Source organism: Phyllostomus hastatus, unplaced genomic scaffold (assembly GCF_019186645.2).
Source record: "Phyllostomus hastatus isolate PE091 unplaced genomic scaffold, TTU_PhHast_1.1 phas_scaffold_60, whole genome shotgun sequence".
NCBI classification, from domain to species: domain Eukaryota; kingdom Metazoa; phylum Chordata; class Mammalia; order Chiroptera; family Phyllostomidae; genus Phyllostomus; species Phyllostomus hastatus.
The window spans coordinates 8,806,326-8,824,800 of NW_025334038.1; positions in this window are offsets into that span (position 1 = coordinate 8,806,326).

Sequence of the window (18,475 nt, forward strand, 5' to 3'; positions counted from 1 at the left end):
AATGGAAAGTGTGCAAAGACTGGGGGAACCTTGTCACAAGCACATCACTGAATGAAGCCAAGAGGTAAATGGGTGAACAGGAACTGTGTACAAAACTGTCTTCCTTTTCAGATTGTGCATTGAGCTGTTTTGGCTTGGGTTGTGGACAGCAAACTTTAACTTGCTGGGACACCCTGACAATGAAAATGACTTTCACATGAGACTGACGTTATGTCTTCACTTAGCAATAATGTTTGAACTAATTTGTGTTATAGAAACTCAGGTTGTAGCAGAAGAGATTGTAAGTAATTTTAGTTTCTACTCTATTGCTACAACACTATTTATTGAATAGTCTATCATTTACTCTCTAGTAATTTTTTAAATGTTGGTTTTTATTTTATCAAAGTATAAATGCACACGGTCAAATAGCACTTGGAGACTTGCTGCCCCAAATGGCCATCTCTCATGTGTCTGCAGCACTTCCCGCTCCTTGCGGCAACTATTCAACTGCTTCAGTCTATTCTTTTGGAATCGATGGCTATATTTCTAAATAATGTGTCTATCACTGTGCCTTGATTTTTTTCAGTTTTAGCCATTATTATTAACTTTCTGTTAGGGAGGATAAAGGTTTAGCTTATGTTCACTCTTCTGCCTTGCCCTATCACACCAAACCTCCCATTCTTCCACCCTCCTAATAGAACTCTACTATAATTTTTATTTGTTACATACTGAAGGTGCACTGGTATGGCTATGTAATGCTAATCACACCCAATCCACAAAGTAGCTAGAGATTATCTTTCCTGTTTCACCTAACATTTTGTATTGCCTAGAACAGGGGTCCCTAACCCTCTGGGCAGAGGACCAACACCAGTCCGTGGCCTGTTAGGAACCAGGTCACACAACAGGAGCTGAGCAGCAGGCAAAGAAGTGAAGCTTCACTTACATAACGTCCTGTTCCCCACCCCACTACCATCTATGGAAAAAGTGTTTTTCATGAAACTGGTTGTGGGTGCTGAAAAAATTGGGGACCACTGACATAGAGTGAATAATTGACTTTTTAAACATGTTTTAAAATTTAGTGATTTGAGAAAGAGAGAGAAACATTTGTTTGTTGCTCCACTTATTTATGCATTCACTGGTTGATTCTTGTAGGTGCTTTGACCAGAGGTCAAACCCACAACCTTGGTGTATCAGGACAACACTCTAACCAGCTGAACTACCTGGCCAAGGCCAAGTAATTGGCTTTTAAAAATTCCTTTAGTTTTCATGTATGTATTAATACAACCTTAAGCTTTCCCCTGGTATATAAATCTCTTTGAATACATTCAAATATATTAGACATCTTATTAATTTAATCTTTTTACATAATTTGCTGTGGGTCCCTTTGACCTGCTTTATTCTGGATTGGCAACATTTTAGCTTTGGCTGCTCTCTCTTAAGAGGTTCTCTTGAAACTCCTCTTTATCATCATGTTGGCTGTGTCAATTGTAACATGTTTTAGTTTACTCAGACACTTGACTGAGACTTTGACTGATTATAGAATTATAGGTTACAAATAGTTTTTTTCTCAGAATTGTGAAAGCTTTGACCCATTATCTTATTGCTTTCAGCAATGCAGTTGAGAAGTCCACTGCCATTCTGAATCTTGTATACAAATCATTTCTGTGAAACGAGATTTTGCAGTTTTCTGGAAGCTCACAAGATCTTCTCCATCTCTGATGTACCAGGATTTTACAATGTTTACACCTTCCTGTGGTACCATTTTCAATCACTATATTTGGCATTTGTTAAGTTTTTTCCAAGTAAAAATACATGTTTTTCAGTTTCTAGAAAGCTTCTGGGATTATTTCTTGGATAATTTCTTTCCCTCCATTTTCTTTGTCTTCCCTTTCTGGGAATTCTTGTTATTTAGATACTGGACCTGCCAAACTGGTCTTTTCTTTGTCTCATTACTGTCTTCTGGGATATTTTTCTCTCTGAGCTTCTTTTTACTCCTTAGCAACTGGTAATGTAGTGTATGTTGAGTTTGACTCCTCATTAGTCATTTCCCTTTCCTCATCTCTGTAGTAGCACAAGTTGACCCCGGGGATAGTTATTGGTGTGGTTTTAAAATATTTCTGGTTTTCCTTCCTTCTGGGCACACAATCCCCTTGAAGTTGGATGGGGTGGTATGCTCAGTCCTGGCTAATAAGTAGAGGAACTCTTTTTCCTCTACTAGTGTGATCAGCAGTGCTCCAGATAGAGGCTGCTCCTCAGTCTGGGTCCAGTGGGGGTGATGCTGAGCTGTGCCCCCAGTGCACCATGATGCACAAAATCAAAGCATAAAAATGTCAGAATTATTTCTTACCAGGGTGAATCTAACCTATTTTGAAATGACCTCAGAGCCAAAGGAAGGGCCTAGACTTTTCATCCCACTTGTCAGTGATTTGGTCATGAATATAGGCACAAGGCAACCAGCATTCCTCTGGTCATCTGTTTTCCTAAATTGGCTCCTTCAGACTAAAGGAACAGAGCTTATTTGATGGTTGAGGGAAAAGAGCCCCTCTCTTTCTCCCTGTAGTGCATATATTGAGAACACAGATGTAATGATGAAGGGAATCATGCTTAAAATTAAAAATTCAGCTGAGAAACAAAAGTATCTTGGGTTCCTGATGAGCCTGTTGAGCAACTGGATCAACCACCCCTGGAGTCTGCTCCATGTTTTTGACTTCTGGTTGTGAAGGGACTCATTTTTCTTGAGCCATTTTGAGATTGGTCTGTTGTTACTTACAGTCCAAAACATTCTAATAGATATGTGAAATAATAATACTACCCTCAAAATTAGAAGACGAGCTAATTAAGATAAAATGCATGTAGTAAGCATCAATATATTAATTTATTTCTTTTTCCTGTGCTTCCTGGGTTTAAAATTGGTCTTGTTCACTAAAGTCATTAGAAACATTAAAGATTAAATTTAGAAAATAATACCACCCTTTCACATCTAACTCCTGTGAGTGGCTAGGTGTTATTTTTGTACTGTTCATTTATGATTATTTAATTGCACTCACTGTGCTCCAAAAAGGATTTAAGGCAGCCTGCTATTTGATTATCTTAGCTTTAGAGTTTGGAAAGATTAGATTAAAGTAAAATCACAAAGAAATCACTAGAATAATAAGCACAGTAAGTATTAAAATGCCCAGGGTGCTGGGAAGTTGACTTAAGTCCATACTCCCATTTCCCAGGTTGCTGGATTTGTAAAACTTTGTCAAAGATGCACCTGTGGCAGAGAGGAGAAATGCTAGCCCCAGGTCACAAGTTAGATGGAACTGTGGTATGATGATTAAAAGCAGGAGCCAGCAAACTATATGTAGCTCATGGGCCAAATCCAGCTGGCCACCTGGTTTGCTACTACCAGAGAACTAAGAATAGTTTTTTTGTTGTTGTTTGTTTTTAGTTTAGCTTTGGCTTGTATGGCTCAGTGGATTGAGTGCTGCCCTGTGAACCAAAGGGTCGCTGGTTCAATTCCCAGTCAGGGCACATGCCTAGGTGGCAGATCAGGTCCCTGATGGGGGTGCTCAAGAGAGAAACACTGATGTTTCTCTCCCTCTCCTTCTCCTTCCCTTACCCTCTAAAAGTAACAAATAAAAAAATCTTTTAAAAGAATTATTTAAAAAAAGTTTAATTGATTTTAGAAAGAGAAAAAAGAGGGAGAGAGAGAGAAAGAGAGAAAGAGAGAAGCGATTTGCTGTTCCACTTATTTATACATTCATTGGTTGCTTCTTGTATGTGCCCTGATTGGGTACTGAACCCCCAGCCATGGTGTGTCGGGGTAATACTCTAACCAACTGAACTATCTGGCCAAGGTGGTTTTATATTTTTAAAGAGTTACAAAGACAAAAACAAACAAACAATAAACACATAGCCTGTATGTGGTCATAAAGCTGAAAATGTTTACTCTCTGATACTCTACAGAAAAAGTTTGCTGACTCCTAGTAAAGATCCTGAGCTCTAGAACCAGACAGACCTGGATTTAAATCCTAGTGAGATTCCTGCCAAGTTACTTAAGATCTCTGAGTCTCAGTTTGTGCATCTGTAAAATGGGGATAATGCTTCTAACTTTGCAGGCCTGGTGTGAGGACTGAATGAAATTGTTTTCAGAATGCTCCTCACAGAGTCAAGCAAGTATTTTAAATATAAAGCTTACTTACCTTAATGATTTTTAGTTGAACAAAAAATCATTTGGTTTAGAGAGTTTCAGAGAGGAACATTTCCTGGCACCCCGGAACAGGCTGCTGTCACCCATGCTGGATTTGTGCAGGCGCCATCATCCCCCCTGTGCTGCCAGTGCCCTGGCCGCCCTCCCCAGGCCGCCCCAGCTATCATCGCGCAATCATTTTTGGCCTAGCACCTAATCAAACAATTTTGCCATTTCATGGATGCTCCATACTTTCCAGACTATCTGTCAAACACATGTATTTTCATTAAGAGTTGATGATAAACTCCAGCACTGAAAGTTTTTCCAAGTTCATGATTAATGACTGTGTGATAGGTAGCTGAGTGTCTCTCCTTGCCAGCTCAGGTGAGAATCTGCTTGGGGCAATTTGGGGACCTCTCAGCAGCATCTTCTAACACTTAGCAACTTCACTGCCTGCCCTGAGCCATCTGGAGCAGGCCCTCCTCCAGGGACAATTGCTGGGTAAGTGGACTGGGTTTTGATCTCTCTCTCTCTCTCTCTCTCCAGTGCCACTCTGGAGGCATGTACCCAGGCATAAGGCAAGTTGTGATCATAAACCAGAAAGTCTAGAAGTTTGGTCATCTTATTTTTATGCAGTTCAGCAATAGGATGAAAAATCTATGGGTTCATTCTTCCTTTCTTTTTCTTTTTCTTTTTTTGTTGTTGTTGCTCTCATTATTCCTTTGTCTCTTCCTTTTAAAAAAATTTGCTGACACACTGGAGTCTGAGTATGCTCTATCTTTGAAGACAAGGGAGGGAGAACCTCTCTGGAGCTCTGTTCCAGGAGCTGGGAGGTGATGGGAGCTGGGAGAAGCCAGAAGGCCAGGGTGCCACCACTGGGCAAAGAGGTCCTGTGGGCATGGGCAGCTGTGGCCATGGGCAGCTGTGTCTCATCACAGGTGGCACCAGATCACAGTGGAAGTAGGATGTGTCTATGCCCATGAACTCCAGCTACAAGTCCAGCCTCTCTTTAGAAGTCACCCTCTCACACTAGATCTTGAATTGTTTGGGGAATACTCCTCCCCTCAGCCAAGGCAGGGAAGACTTGGGAATACTTTAGGAATCTCTGCCCATTTCCTTGTGAGAGACAGAGCCATTCTGACAGAAAGCTGGAGGCAAGAGGGAGTGGGTAGCACCGAGAATGTCGTGGCCACACGCACTGTGGAGGGAGCCCAGCATCCAGACTGAGGAGGTGGTAATTGCTGATTTCTGCCTATGTGTGCACAGTAAAAGTTCAGAGAAGCCTTGAGAGGTGAAGAGTTTGGTAACTTCAAGCAGAGGAGAGGACAGCCTGTGAACGTGGGAGCAGTTCAGCTCTGATTTGGAAAGTGACTGTGATGCTGGGGGAGAAGTGCTTGTCCCCTCCACCCCTTGGTGCAGCTCCTGCCATGGGGTGCCACCCCTCCTCCATGAACGGGACTGCTTGCATCACCTCTACTTCCATCTAAAGGTGAAGAGACCCTTGAGGAGGCCAGCCTGGTCAACCCAGCTGAAGGCATGTGATGGACACTGACTGGGAGTTGGTGGTCACCAGGCGTGTCTCCTTTTATCCTTAAACTTTGGCTATTTCCCAAGGCATTTCAAATGCATTATTTTCCTTTTTTCTATTACATTTTCACTCATTTTTGTGCCAAGTCACATGGCAATAACTTTGGTACCAACCTGTCAAAACAGTTGGTGATTTATTTTTGCCTTTACCTTCCACACATTCAAAGAGAAGGGAGAGGATTTATTTTTGGTCTCCAAGGCAAAACCTTGGAACTAATCCCAGGATGGCAGTAAACAGAATGAGAATGGGAGAGCCTCTTATTGCTCCATCAAAAAAGAGCATCAGGACGAGAGATGGAGGGCAAGCCCTAAGAGAAGACAGCAAAGCCCCACAACCTGTGCTGCTTGTCAGAAAAAGCCACCATCTTGCTTTGGTTTCCTGCCCTCAAAGGTTCTGAGACCCTAAGTTACACCTCACCATTTTTTTTTACCCTACACATGTTTGGGCTCCCCTGTGTTATCCTTCCAAATTCCCTTCTGCTGAGGTGTTGAGGGTTGATGACAAACAGAAAGTTAAAATAATACTTTTTAACTTCAAAATTAAAAAATCCTTTCCAGTTCTCATAACCTTTTCTCCCTCTTCCATCCAAATTCCTTTTCCTCCACAGCCTACTGGAAGAATAATGTGCTTTTTCCTGCTCAGGTACTCACAGAGATTTTTTTTTTAATCCTCACCTAAGGATATGTTTTTATTGATTTGAGAGAGAGAGAGATGTGAGAAAGAAACATCAATTTGTTGACAACTGGGAATCGAGCCTACAACCTAGGTATGTGCCCTGACCAGGGATTGAACCCACAATGTTTTGGTGCATGGGGCGACACTCCAACCAGCTGACCCACCCAGCAAAGGCCTCACTGAGGTTTTTAAATGTTCCTGATGCAAGGTGGAGAGGATGTTTGATTTGACCTAAAATGTAAATGACATAGTTTTGCTTTTGAAGACTTGAACAGAAAGACAGCTGTTCAAAAGTGTACTCCTCAAGTGTTAACATTCCTGGTGCTGCTTCTGCTTTATACAACAGTGATATTGGAACCAAATGAGAGAGTTTCAGAAGGGAACATTTGCTGGACATCTTTGCTCCCTGAGTGATAACTAGCCTTATCACTTCCTTCTGTGAAATGTAATGTTTGTCTTTTTGATGCAGAATTAGATTGTGTCCAAACATAGAGCATCACAAAGCAAAGACCTTTTCTGGAAGAAATGAAGTGAACTGCAATGCTAACACTCTTTTCTTGTGATTCTCAAATGCATTAAAATGGACCTCAAATCATCTGTAGGGCTTGTTAAAACAAAGATTGATGGGCCTGAGTGTTTGCATTTCTAGCAAATTCCCAGATTTTGCTGATGCTTTGACTCAGGAGTCACACTTCCAGAACTGGAGCTTGAAAATGATTTGTGGGTTCTCCATCTTAACTTCTTTTCTCAGTGAAACCTATGAAATGCTTTGTTCTCTTAACTGTTTCTGAAAATATTCCCAGAGGACATAATATTTACTTTCATTAATGTGAGAAATAATGCAAATACCAAATTAAGCATCTGCCTGGCCAACTCTGCAGCTGCTTGCCAGGATGTGGCTGCCCTGAAACAAGGTTAAGTTCCTGGTTAAGGGACTGGTCTGGAAAACAGGCCCCGCTAGCAGAGTGGTTTCCAGAAGCCTAAGAAAGGGATGTCTGCTAGTTATCTTCTGGCCATTGCTGGGATGTCCTGGCAGTTCCAGACATTTCTCCTTGCCTTTGCCCAAGCAACTTTCTTTGGTATTGGTTCCAGGGTAGATGGGGCCAGCAGAGGGAGAAGGAGGATTCAGTCTTTGCCAAAGTCTCTGGATTGGAATTTTCCTGTCGTAACTGGTTGCTTTAGGCCATGTTCTCCAGTGCTCTTTTAGTAGCAAGTAAGAAAATACAAAGCTCAAATACTATAACCAAAAAAGGAAAATGTACCAAATGTGTAACTGGAAAGGCCAGGTGAAGGCTCCCAAGTTGTTCTCAGATGAGATCTCTGTGCATCCATCAACGCTGCTCTGTCCATATTGGCCCTGCCACTTCTCTCACCTGAGTGCCCACTGTGAGCACAGAATCGTTATAGGCACTGGGGAGAGGGGTCCCATTTACTTTAGAAAAACAGAGAAAAAAAGGAAAGATAATGCTTTGCTTTTTTTATGTTTATCCCCTTATCATAATTTTTTTCCTCCTAATTTCTAACCATCTGTAACCAACCTATAAATCTTTCATCACCCACAACCAATAAAGCTTTCCCTACCTTCCATAGCAAGGAGCAAGGTTCTCTTTTTTTCTGAATGACACAGTTTCCTTGTGGGAGGTGGTGTAGTTAGGTTAAGCATGTGTGTGCTGCTGGGTACTGCCTAAACACCTGCTAGCTGTCTGGCTTCTTTGAACAAGTCACTTCAGCTCTCTGCATCTTCATTTTCCCATCATAAAATGAGCATAATGTGTTACCTCCTAGAGTTTTGAGAGGAACAAATCTAACAATACTAAAAAGTGCCAGGATGGCATCTGGCACAGAGAAAGACCTCCAAAAATGTTTTCCTTTATTCATTTAAGTTTCTTCTGCACTGCTGCCCATTTTCTGGTTGTAGTATTAGTTCTAGTAAGAGAACCAACAGCCCCTTTTTCATATGATAGGCCTCTTTTTTTTTATTGATTTCAGAGAGAAAGGGAAAGGAAGAGAGAGAGAAGAATCAGTTCGTTGTTCTACTTATTTCATGCATTCATTGGTTGCTTCTTGTTTGTGCCCTGAGCAGGGAGGGATCAAAAGCACAATTTTGGCTCATCAGGACTATTCTCTAACTGGCTGAGCTGCCGGCCAGGCAGGCTGGGCCTCCTTGACTGCAGAAAACATCATGAGCAACAAAGTGTAGAACTTGATGTTGGGTATATTTTACCATAATTAAAAAAAAGAATTTATGGTCACACTCTGGTTTGAGAAACTGTCTTAAAAATGAGCCTATTGCCCTACGGAAATCTTTCACTTGCTGATTATTGCTATTAAAGAGATATTTTCTTATTATAAATGGGAAAGGAAATTTTTAAAAGATCATCATTGAAACAAAAATACAAAGGAGTTCTCTATCAAGAGGCTACACACTGTCATGAAAAGAAAAATGAAGACTGCAGTCAAGAGAAGTGAAAAACATTTGCTGTAAAAGGAAGACAAAGGAAACCAAAGTGGGCAGTTGTGGTATAAAAGCGATTGTTGAGGGCTGTTAGCCTTGGTGACAACAGCTCGACCTAAAAGTCTTCTTTTAGAACTCAGAAAACAGCAAAGGAGGCAGAATGGAGAGCCTTCTCCCATCAGCACCGTTTACTCCTGTGTGTGTGAGTCTGGTTTTCATTTGGTGCATTTCATTTGGTGCCTCTACGACATGTACATTCATGATTTGTGAACATTTCCTATCATCCCAACTAGACAATATTCTTGCGGGCTGGATCCATGTCTGATCTAAACCAAAACAAAACTCTCCCTTTTATTTATTTATTTACTTACTTATTTACTTATTATAAATTGTGGTTGTGATTTTAAAGCTATGTCAGCTTTACATATTGTCAAAGATTCTTTGCAGAATACATGTTTCAGATAACACCTGAGGAGCAAAGATGGAGAAATGGACAAGGGAGAAACATCAGAAAGAACTGGCAGAGGGAGCAAAGTTAGTACTAGAGGCTGTTTGAAGGGCTGGATTTAGGCATAAGGAAGGATGTGTTATTTAGAGAAGCAGTATAAACATTCACTTCCAGAGGTGAATATTTTTAGAGTATTTTTTACTCTAAATTTGTTGAAAGAGTAGACTTGATCCTTAAAGTATAGGCAACAAAGAGGATAGTCAATATGAGTCTGTCGTTTCCTTTCTTTGGTCTTGATCAGTAGGATTCAGTATTTGTCGTGTACTTTGGGGTGTCAGGAACCTGGAGGTCCATGATGCACTCTGGCTTCTCTACCTGTTCTGAGGTGTCTTAAAACCCACTCTAAACAGTGTCCCCATAAGCAAACTTCTAGCAGCAAAATCCGATGGACATTTTTATTGCCTTAGCTCAGAGGTTGGCAAACTTCTCCTATAAAGGAAAAGAGAGTAAATATTCATGGCCTGTGGGCCATATAGTTTGTGTTGCAGCCACTCAACTCTGCCATTATGGTGTGAAATCAGCTATTGATGACAAAAAATGAATGAGCATAGCTGTGTTCCAATAATGCTTTATTTATGGACACTGAAATTTGAATCTTATATACTTTTCAGTTATAAAATCATTTCTAAAACATTTAAAAGCATTTAAAAATATAAAAACCATCCTTGGTTTGGGACATATAAAAACAGGTTGTTGGGCCTGATTTGGCCTGTGCGCCACAGTTTCCTGTAGGAACTTCTTTTAAAGCTCCCCTGCTCATTCTAATGTGCAGCCAGCATTGAGACCCCTAACCTACATTTGAGCTTCTTGAACTATAGAACAAATTTATCATTGTACTCCTATTCAGTAGGTAGGTGCATGGTAAAACCAGAATGACTTCATCTTTATTTAACCCTGCATCTTCTTGCTGATGGTTAATAAAGTAAGATAACTATGGAGCAGACAGGTTATGATTGGTAAGGAGGAGGGACAGAGCAGCAGTTGGTGCTGCTGGGATACAGGGAAGGCAGAGGTGTTGTGATGGGGCCAGGGGCTCTGATGGTTATAGAGGTGTGCCATTCTGCCCTCCCTCCAAGACCACCTGCTGTGGGGAGGGTGTACAGTCATAAGCTGCTGCATTTCTAGATTCATGATGAAGCCATGCTCTCACCCACAGCTGCTCCCAGCCAATATCAAGCATGATGCAGTCCCAGAGCTGGGCAGTTCCTGCTGGTACAGGGCCACTCTCATGGGCAATTTATTCCCTGGGACTATGACTAAGGCTTTCTCATGACTGCACTGCAGTGTGATGCTCCCTCCACTCCATCCTTCCTTCCCTCTCACTGTTCATGGCTGTCAGACCTGCTTTGTGGTCTGAAGGTAGCAGCTATATCTGCTTTCTCTCTCTTTTATCCTTTATAAACATTTCCTTCAACAAATCTCAGAGGACTTAGACTGATTCAAGGGACACCCAGAGGGGACCCATTGTGAATGACAATCACATTCACAAATGTGATAATCTCATTTTATCTCAAGTTTAGGATTTCTTTTTTTATTTTTTATTTTTCCATCATCTCTTTATTTCTCTGAGGATAGAATCAGCAGGTTTGGCAAATGGCTATGCTGATTTAATGAATTTGATGAAAGAATCATAGTCAATGTGAATTTCTTCCTGACCTCTCAGTTATTCTTGACTTGAGACTGGTAATTCCTTAGGGAACTTTTATGTTAAACTCATATCTTCTAGTGAAAATTCAACCTCACTCCACTTATTAGTACAAGGCATGGAGTTGTCCTATACTTGAGGCATGTGGGAAGCCTTCTGTTGGGAGGCCTGGGAGCTATGCTGAGTGTGGCAATCTTAGGACTGAATTCAGCCAGATCAGTGGACAAGGATGAGAAGTGGGGTGATCTGGGAAGAATGGAGCATCCCCAGCTTTTGTCTTTGTTGTCATTCTCTACAATTTACTTGAGAATACATACTAGATTTAAAGTTCATTTGTAGGGGAAAATGACAGACAGAAGCCAGACAAAAGCATCAGAACTCCTTTCCAAGTACCTGAGGTCTGGTGTTACACTTCTGTTTCTAAAGGGGACTAATGGGGGACACCTGGCCTGAGGGAACTGGGGAGAAGGACCATTTGGGAGAAGTGCCTGCACACAGTGGATAGAGATGAGAAAGGCCACAGTTCAGTTCACCCCCTCTCCAGGCACACTTACTTAAATGCAAAGTAGAGGACTGTTTCCAACTTCTACTTTCCAAGGGGTGAGGGCTTCTAGCATGGTTCTTATTGCATCAGGCTTTGGGCTGGGTGGAGCTTGTGGTGTCCTTCAGTAGGGACTGTTGTGAGTCATTCTGGAGTAACAGGGTCTGCAAGATCTGCCACTTGGTTGCTGGGACTGACCAATCTGAGATGGGCCAGGGGTCACTAGCAGCTCCTGGCTTATGTGATGCACATGCCTAGAAACCCCAGGAGATGGAGCTTCTGACAGTTTCAGTCAAAGTCCTAGGAAGGGTGTTGATTGAGTAGGCCTGAATTCTGTGCCCAAATGGTGTCAAAGAGACCCCATGTGGAAGGGGCTTTCTAGCAAGGAAGTTGGAATAATGTTTCCAGAAGGGGAGAGAAAACAATAGCTATCACCCTGTATTAGGCAAGATGCAGGTCAAAGGGCAGGCCTGCTGAAGAGATGAGAAAGCAAGCATATTTGGAAGGTAGTTGTCCAAAGTTTAGGTAAACAGCCAAGAAAGAGAAGAGCTGTGATAAGAGGGCAGAAGAAGAGCTGATAGAAAAGTAGCAAACACAGTGAATGCTCTATTAGCTAGGATCCTTTCACTTACATATAATAATGAACAATCTTAATCAACAAGTTTAAACAATAAAAAGGTGGATGGATAGCAGAGTAGCTCCATGCTGTTTATAAGAGCATCTTGATGAAGTCCTCCAAGATCAGGGTCTGTCTGCCTTCCCACTTTACTATCTCAGCATTTTGGCCGGCCCAGGTTAGTCCAACCTCATAGTCATATGATGGCTACAGCAGCTAAGAGACACTACTTGCACAACGAGATCCAGTGGCTTCTCTTCCTTGAGTCCCTCCTGTTTTACAATTGTGGTAAAATGATCATAACACAAAGTTTACCATCCTAACTAGCTATACAGTTCAGTGGTATTAAGTATACCAACATTGCTGTACAAATACCACCACCATCCATCTCTAGAACTCTTTTCATCTTGCAAACTTAAGCCCTGACATCCATTAAACAGTAACTCTCCATTTCCAGTGATAAAGAGCAAAATTCAACTGAGTAAATTTGAACATCTAAATGCTTTATTGAGCAAATCATGAATTGGACAGCACTCCCTCTAGCAACTAGAAGAATGCTCTGAAGGCCTGTACAAAAGGGAAGGTGTTTATAGGCAGAAGGAGGGTAGGACAAGAAAGTTAAAAGAATGGGTTTCATGCAAGGTCATCTTCCCTTGAGGAAGCCAGGGAGTCTTATCTGGCTGACAACCTCATTAGTCTCATTAGTGCTATCCCAGGAATTCCAGACTGACTAATTTAAAATTCCACTCCTGGGAGATATTAAGTTTTAGTTTGTTGACAGTGGCTTATCAAAAGTGACTCCATTTTGGCTGTTGTTTGTTTTTTACCACCTCCTTTCCCCTAGCCCCTGGGAACCACCATTCTCCTTTTTGTCTCAATAATTTCACCTACTTTAGGTTCTCATATAAGTGGAATCCTGCAGTGTTTGTTTTTTATGGACTAAGAATGATTTTTACATTTCTGCATGGTTATGTTTTAAATAGTTATATAAGCACCCACATAATAACTTCAATTTTGCCACTTGGGCTGTAAAGCCTAAAATATTTTTATCTTCCCTCTACAGAAAATCTTGCCAACCCTGGGCTAGATCAATGGTTTGCAACTTATTCTGTGGTGCCAACTGATCACTAGTAGAGATGAACGGGTAAGAGGTCCCCTCTCCAACCCTTACCCTAGACTCCAGCTTTGCCCAGAGGAATTTACTTGCTTTGGCTGACCACATCAGCCTTCACTGGAACACAGTGGTCCCAGCTAAAACTTTGGAAAACATCTGGGATACATGTTTTCTGAAGTTATTCAAAGATCCAACATCTCGGTGTCCTCCTTTTCCTGCAAATCAACTTGGAGAATTAAACTCAAATTTCATTTGAAGACTTTTTAGTCATTGGTGTTAAACAAATTGGAAGTAATATACAAAATGGAGCAAATATTAACTTGGCAAAAATAGGAAAAAGTCTTTTTACAGTGAAGGGGATCAGGATATGTAATGCCCAAATACACTACTTTGGCAAAATAATTATGTTGAGCTGAAGGTATTTGAGTTCAAGAAATCCCTTATCTGCCTGAAAGCAGAGCTTCTCAAAAGACCTTAACTGTCATAAATCCCCTCCCAGGGAGCAATTCTAATCTTCTCTTCTCAGAGAGAAGGGGCCACCACACCCAGACAAGCTGTCATATCTCCCACCTGCTCTCCTAAGAACCCATTTATCTTTTTAAAATGTTGTTTGTATTTCCATAAGTGTCTTTTTTCTTCACTCCCTCTAAAAAGTCATTTTTTCCACCCAAAGTGCTTCTCTGCGCATCCCCATTCCCTGTTAAGATGGTATTGTGGGGATGAAAATAATTTCTCTCCACCCTTCTAAATTCTCTGCTGGAGCCCAAGAAACTGCAAAAGGCAGTTAGACAGGCATGAGTAAAGTAGGAAGGATAGGCCAGGTACTGAAGGTCACCAGGGCGGAAAGCGCCAGATGCCTAGCAGTGGGTAAAACCTCATCCTCCATGGAAACCTTTCCTCCCCCTAGCATATTGCTGGTCATGCAGTTTAGACCCCCTGACTTTTCATATTGCTGGTCAGGCAGTTAGACCCCGCCCTTGACATTTCTTCTCCTGGCATGTCGTTAGTCATGTGGTAGACCTCCTTAGAGGAGAAAAAAGGGAGGCTGGAAAATAGCCTCAGGTAACTCCCATACAAGCCCTTTCAGGACCACTCCCTTAAGCATTAAGGCCTCAGGACAATGAGCTTCTGACCCTCAATGAGTCATGCAGGGGAAGCTGCATTCACAGGAAACTTCCCAGCTCATACTTCCAAGTGCTGCTATCAGAGCGACAGAGTGGAAGTATTTCAGAACTCATGTGCCATACTGCACTAGGTTGTAGCAGCTCAAGAACAGGAGCCACATATCCCAGTGAGGGACCCTACCTTCCAGAGTTGGCTTTCAGCTGTGCAGGACCTAAGCCTCAAGTGGTCCCAGCATCTGCTCCTCCTGTCTGTGTAGAGCAAAGCAAGAGGACCCAAGAAAACAAAAGGCCAAATGGCCAAAGGCCAAAAGACCAAGAGAGTGTGCTTCTGCCCACCTTCAGTTTAAAAGTCCTCTCCCACCTGGCTGGTGTGGCTCAGTGGATTGAGTTCCAGCCTGTGAACCAAAGAGTCACAGGTTTAATTCCCAGTCAGGACACATGCCTGGGTTGCAGGCCAGGTCCCCAGTAAGAGTCGTGTGAGAGGCAACTGCACATTGATGTTTCTCTCCCTCTCTTTCTCCCTCCCTTCTCTTCTCTCTAAAAATAAATAAATAAAATCTTTAAAAAAAAAAGCACCCTCTTCTAGAATTCTATGTGCTCCAGAAGCTAGTGGGTGGGAGTGTCTGGCTTTCCAACCAATGAGGGCCAGTGTTTTCCATGTTTGCCTTTGCCCCTCTTCCAGCAGCCATGTTTAGCAAGGGGGCAAAATTTCCAGTTGTGCCTACCCTGTACAAACTCCCTTCTGCCAAGTCACAAGCTACCTGATTGCCTCAGGCAATATCTCTCCTCTGCTGGCCCCTCCTTTCACAGTGAGGGTAAGCTGCTTCAAATCTTAAATTTCACCTGGGGATTTTCTCCCTCACCCCTGCCTTCTCCCAGTGACCTGGCCTGACCTCTCTGTTACTCTGTGACTTGAGTTGTCTTATAAGTGGCATAGTGTGGCAGGGTTTCGAAGAAGTCCTCATGGTTGTACTAGACAGCCATGGAGAGAATCAGACACATAAGATGGCTGAGATAACTCAGGAGCTCACAGCCTATTGTAGCTCAATCCATAAGCAGAACACTTCAACCCACTGCACAATAGCCCTAGAATATTGTTTAGACTCTGCAGACCCCAGTATAAAACTGAAATTAAGATGAGAAATCATGCCTCCAAGGTCAAAAACTTTCAGACCCCACCCCTATTAAGAACTTTCTGAGCCTGTCTCTGAACTAAGGAAGGCTTCTGCAATTGCTCAGTGTCAACATCCCACTTTACCCTTTTCTCCAATAGCACAGCTGCACCCTTTAGTTTGTTGTCCAGACTTAGTCTCCTTTCCTCCTCCCTTTTTCTCTTCTCACCTCCTCCCCCGAAGCTCTCTACTGACCTAGGGGACACTCAGAATAGAAAACCAGACCAGAATAGAGAAAAATTCTGGTAGTTTCCTTTGGAGAAAAGCTGATCTCAGGCAGAGGGGAACCAGGGATTGTATATGTTCATCAGACCAGAACAGAATGAAGGAATCTACCAGAAGATTTCCATGACTTTCTCCAGAACTCTGATGGGTTCACAAAAGAATTTACTTTAACTATTAGAACATGTGATCTTGGCTATTTCGAGCTATTCCATTTACTACACCTACTGGTTTCTGGAAGCAAAACAACAGGATTACTAAAGAGGGTCTGCTGGGAAACTCCTGTAGAGGAGTCCGCTTTTATTGTAGAAAGTCAGGTTACCTTAAGAAGGGTTATAGAAAACTCAAATGAGACATAGAAAGAGAAACAGAAGTGAGCATAGCGTTGCTTTGAGGACTATGAAAGGGTGTTTCCCCTTCTCCTTACTAATAGTTTAAGAGACTAAACTATTTAAATTACCATAAAAAGAGAAATTACTAATGCCCTTGTAGATGCTGGGGTTACTTTATCTCTTCTTAACCATATACAACTAAGTTGTCTTCTCCTTTGGAGTAAAGCTTCTGTACAAATGGTAGGGATATCTAATCAACCTATGTCTGTTTTAAAATCAGAACCCGTTCCCTTCCAACTCAGGAATGTTATAGGACAATATCACCTGATAGGATGAGATTTCTTGAAGTCAATGATACCCATATATCCTTTTCCCAGAAGGGTGAAATGTACTTAGAACTAAGTAAATGAGATACTTAGTTCTTATGATTTTGAACCAACTGGAAAAATAATGATTTTAAAAGAACCTCCATAAGAGGAAACTAATCTTGAGATTGAATGAGTGCTTCCTCATCATTAACTTCTATGAAAGCTTCAATGGGCTTAACAGGGATCCTTCCTTCTAGGGGTGGCTGCCATTACCTACTAGACCTCTAAAAAGATCGGGGCTGCTGGGAACATGAAAGGCGACGAAACAAGTCACTAGCCCAACTACCGAAGACCAGAGCTATGAGTTTTTTACCTGAGTCAGCGAAGGTACTAGGCACCCCTTGCTTGGATAGACACTATGGGGGGCCACCAGTAAGGCTAGCTAAGACTGGAAGCCATCAAGCACCAATGACTCACTTGAGGAAATGGGCCATACTTATTGTCTCTGTCTAGTTAAGGCCACTAGTCTGAGCAGAGTAGGTTCAACTCACAGTGCCTAGCCACCGCTATGACCATTTGTAAGGCTGGGCCCAAAAGATGGGGCAATCACTCTATACCTAGGTGGGACCCAGGCAGCAGGGTACTCTTGATGACTGAAGGCCACCTGCCTGAGTAGAGTAAATCCATCTTTACCATGCCTAATTACCACTGTGATAGAAGGTAAGGATACCCTCAGAACATAACTCCACCACCAGGTAACTCTCATGCAACAGGGTACCTCCCCTGCTATACCTCAGGGATGGCACAAAACAGCCCAAAGACTCTCAGGAACACCTCTAACTCTTGACTTACTACATATCTGTCTCTCTGTAGGTTGGAATCAGTCCACAGTGCCTCAAGAAACCACTTTTGGGGTGCATACTTGCCAACTGGGAGAAATTTGACTCTGATTCCCTCAAGAAAAAGACTAATCTTGCAACACAGTCTGGCCCCAGTATAAATGGGTGACAGAGAGGTTTGGCTAGTCAGTGGAACTATTAAATTTAATACTATCTTTCACCTAGACCTGTTTTGCCATTCCCACAGGAAATGGATAGAGGTTTCATATATCTAAGACTTTATGGCTCTTGGAAATGACCCTAAGCTATGTACTACTTGTAAACTAGGAAAAATAGACCCAGATGGAAAAAAAATTCAAAAAATGATAGAACAAATGTATCAGTCCTTTGCCAATCTTTGGATAGCAACCAGTTTTTAAGATGTTTAAAACAACTGCTTTTGTTTTACAAATGAAGGCTTTACAGGGCCAGAAGGGTGGCTCCAGAAACAATTTGAAGCCCACCAAATACTTTCTTACCTTCCCAAACCTCCCTTATTCATCTCAAAAAGCTCATAAATAATTGGCTTTATGAAACCAAAGACCTTCTAGGAGGATCTTGCATTTCTTTCTTTGTACCTTTCAGATACTGACTGGTCTTCTTCAAGAACTCTTATCTGGGCAATCTTTTAAAGTGCAAGTTTCTGGAGCATAATTCTTATCAAAAGGAAAAACCTTAGCTACCTGAATAGATCAATTGAACTTATTTCAGCTGTTTCATTCTAAATTAGTGAGTTTTGTTTTATGGTACCTGTCTCATGGCTTTTGATCTTTGTCTAATGCTAATTGCTTAATTTTTAGTTGTCCTTAAAGATTAAGATTTTTTAAGAGTTAAGAATTCTAATTACATTGGAAAGGAACTGTATGGTTCTTGTAATAGAAGGTATAAAATATGGAAGTACTTTTGAAGGAAAAGGAAGAAAGTGAGTTGTTCTGAAGCTGATTATTTCTGAATGGGTAATAAAAGACAAACTAAAAGAGACTAAGAAAGTTGTAGGAGGTTGTGAAAAGAAATCTTGAGAAGAAAGTGAATAAATTTAAATATCAAAAGTAAGTTCATATGTATTTGGAGTTTGGTTCTTTTTTCACTCAGTTAAAAAGAAAAGGATTTTCCTTTTGCTTTCCAGATATAAGGAAACTTATTT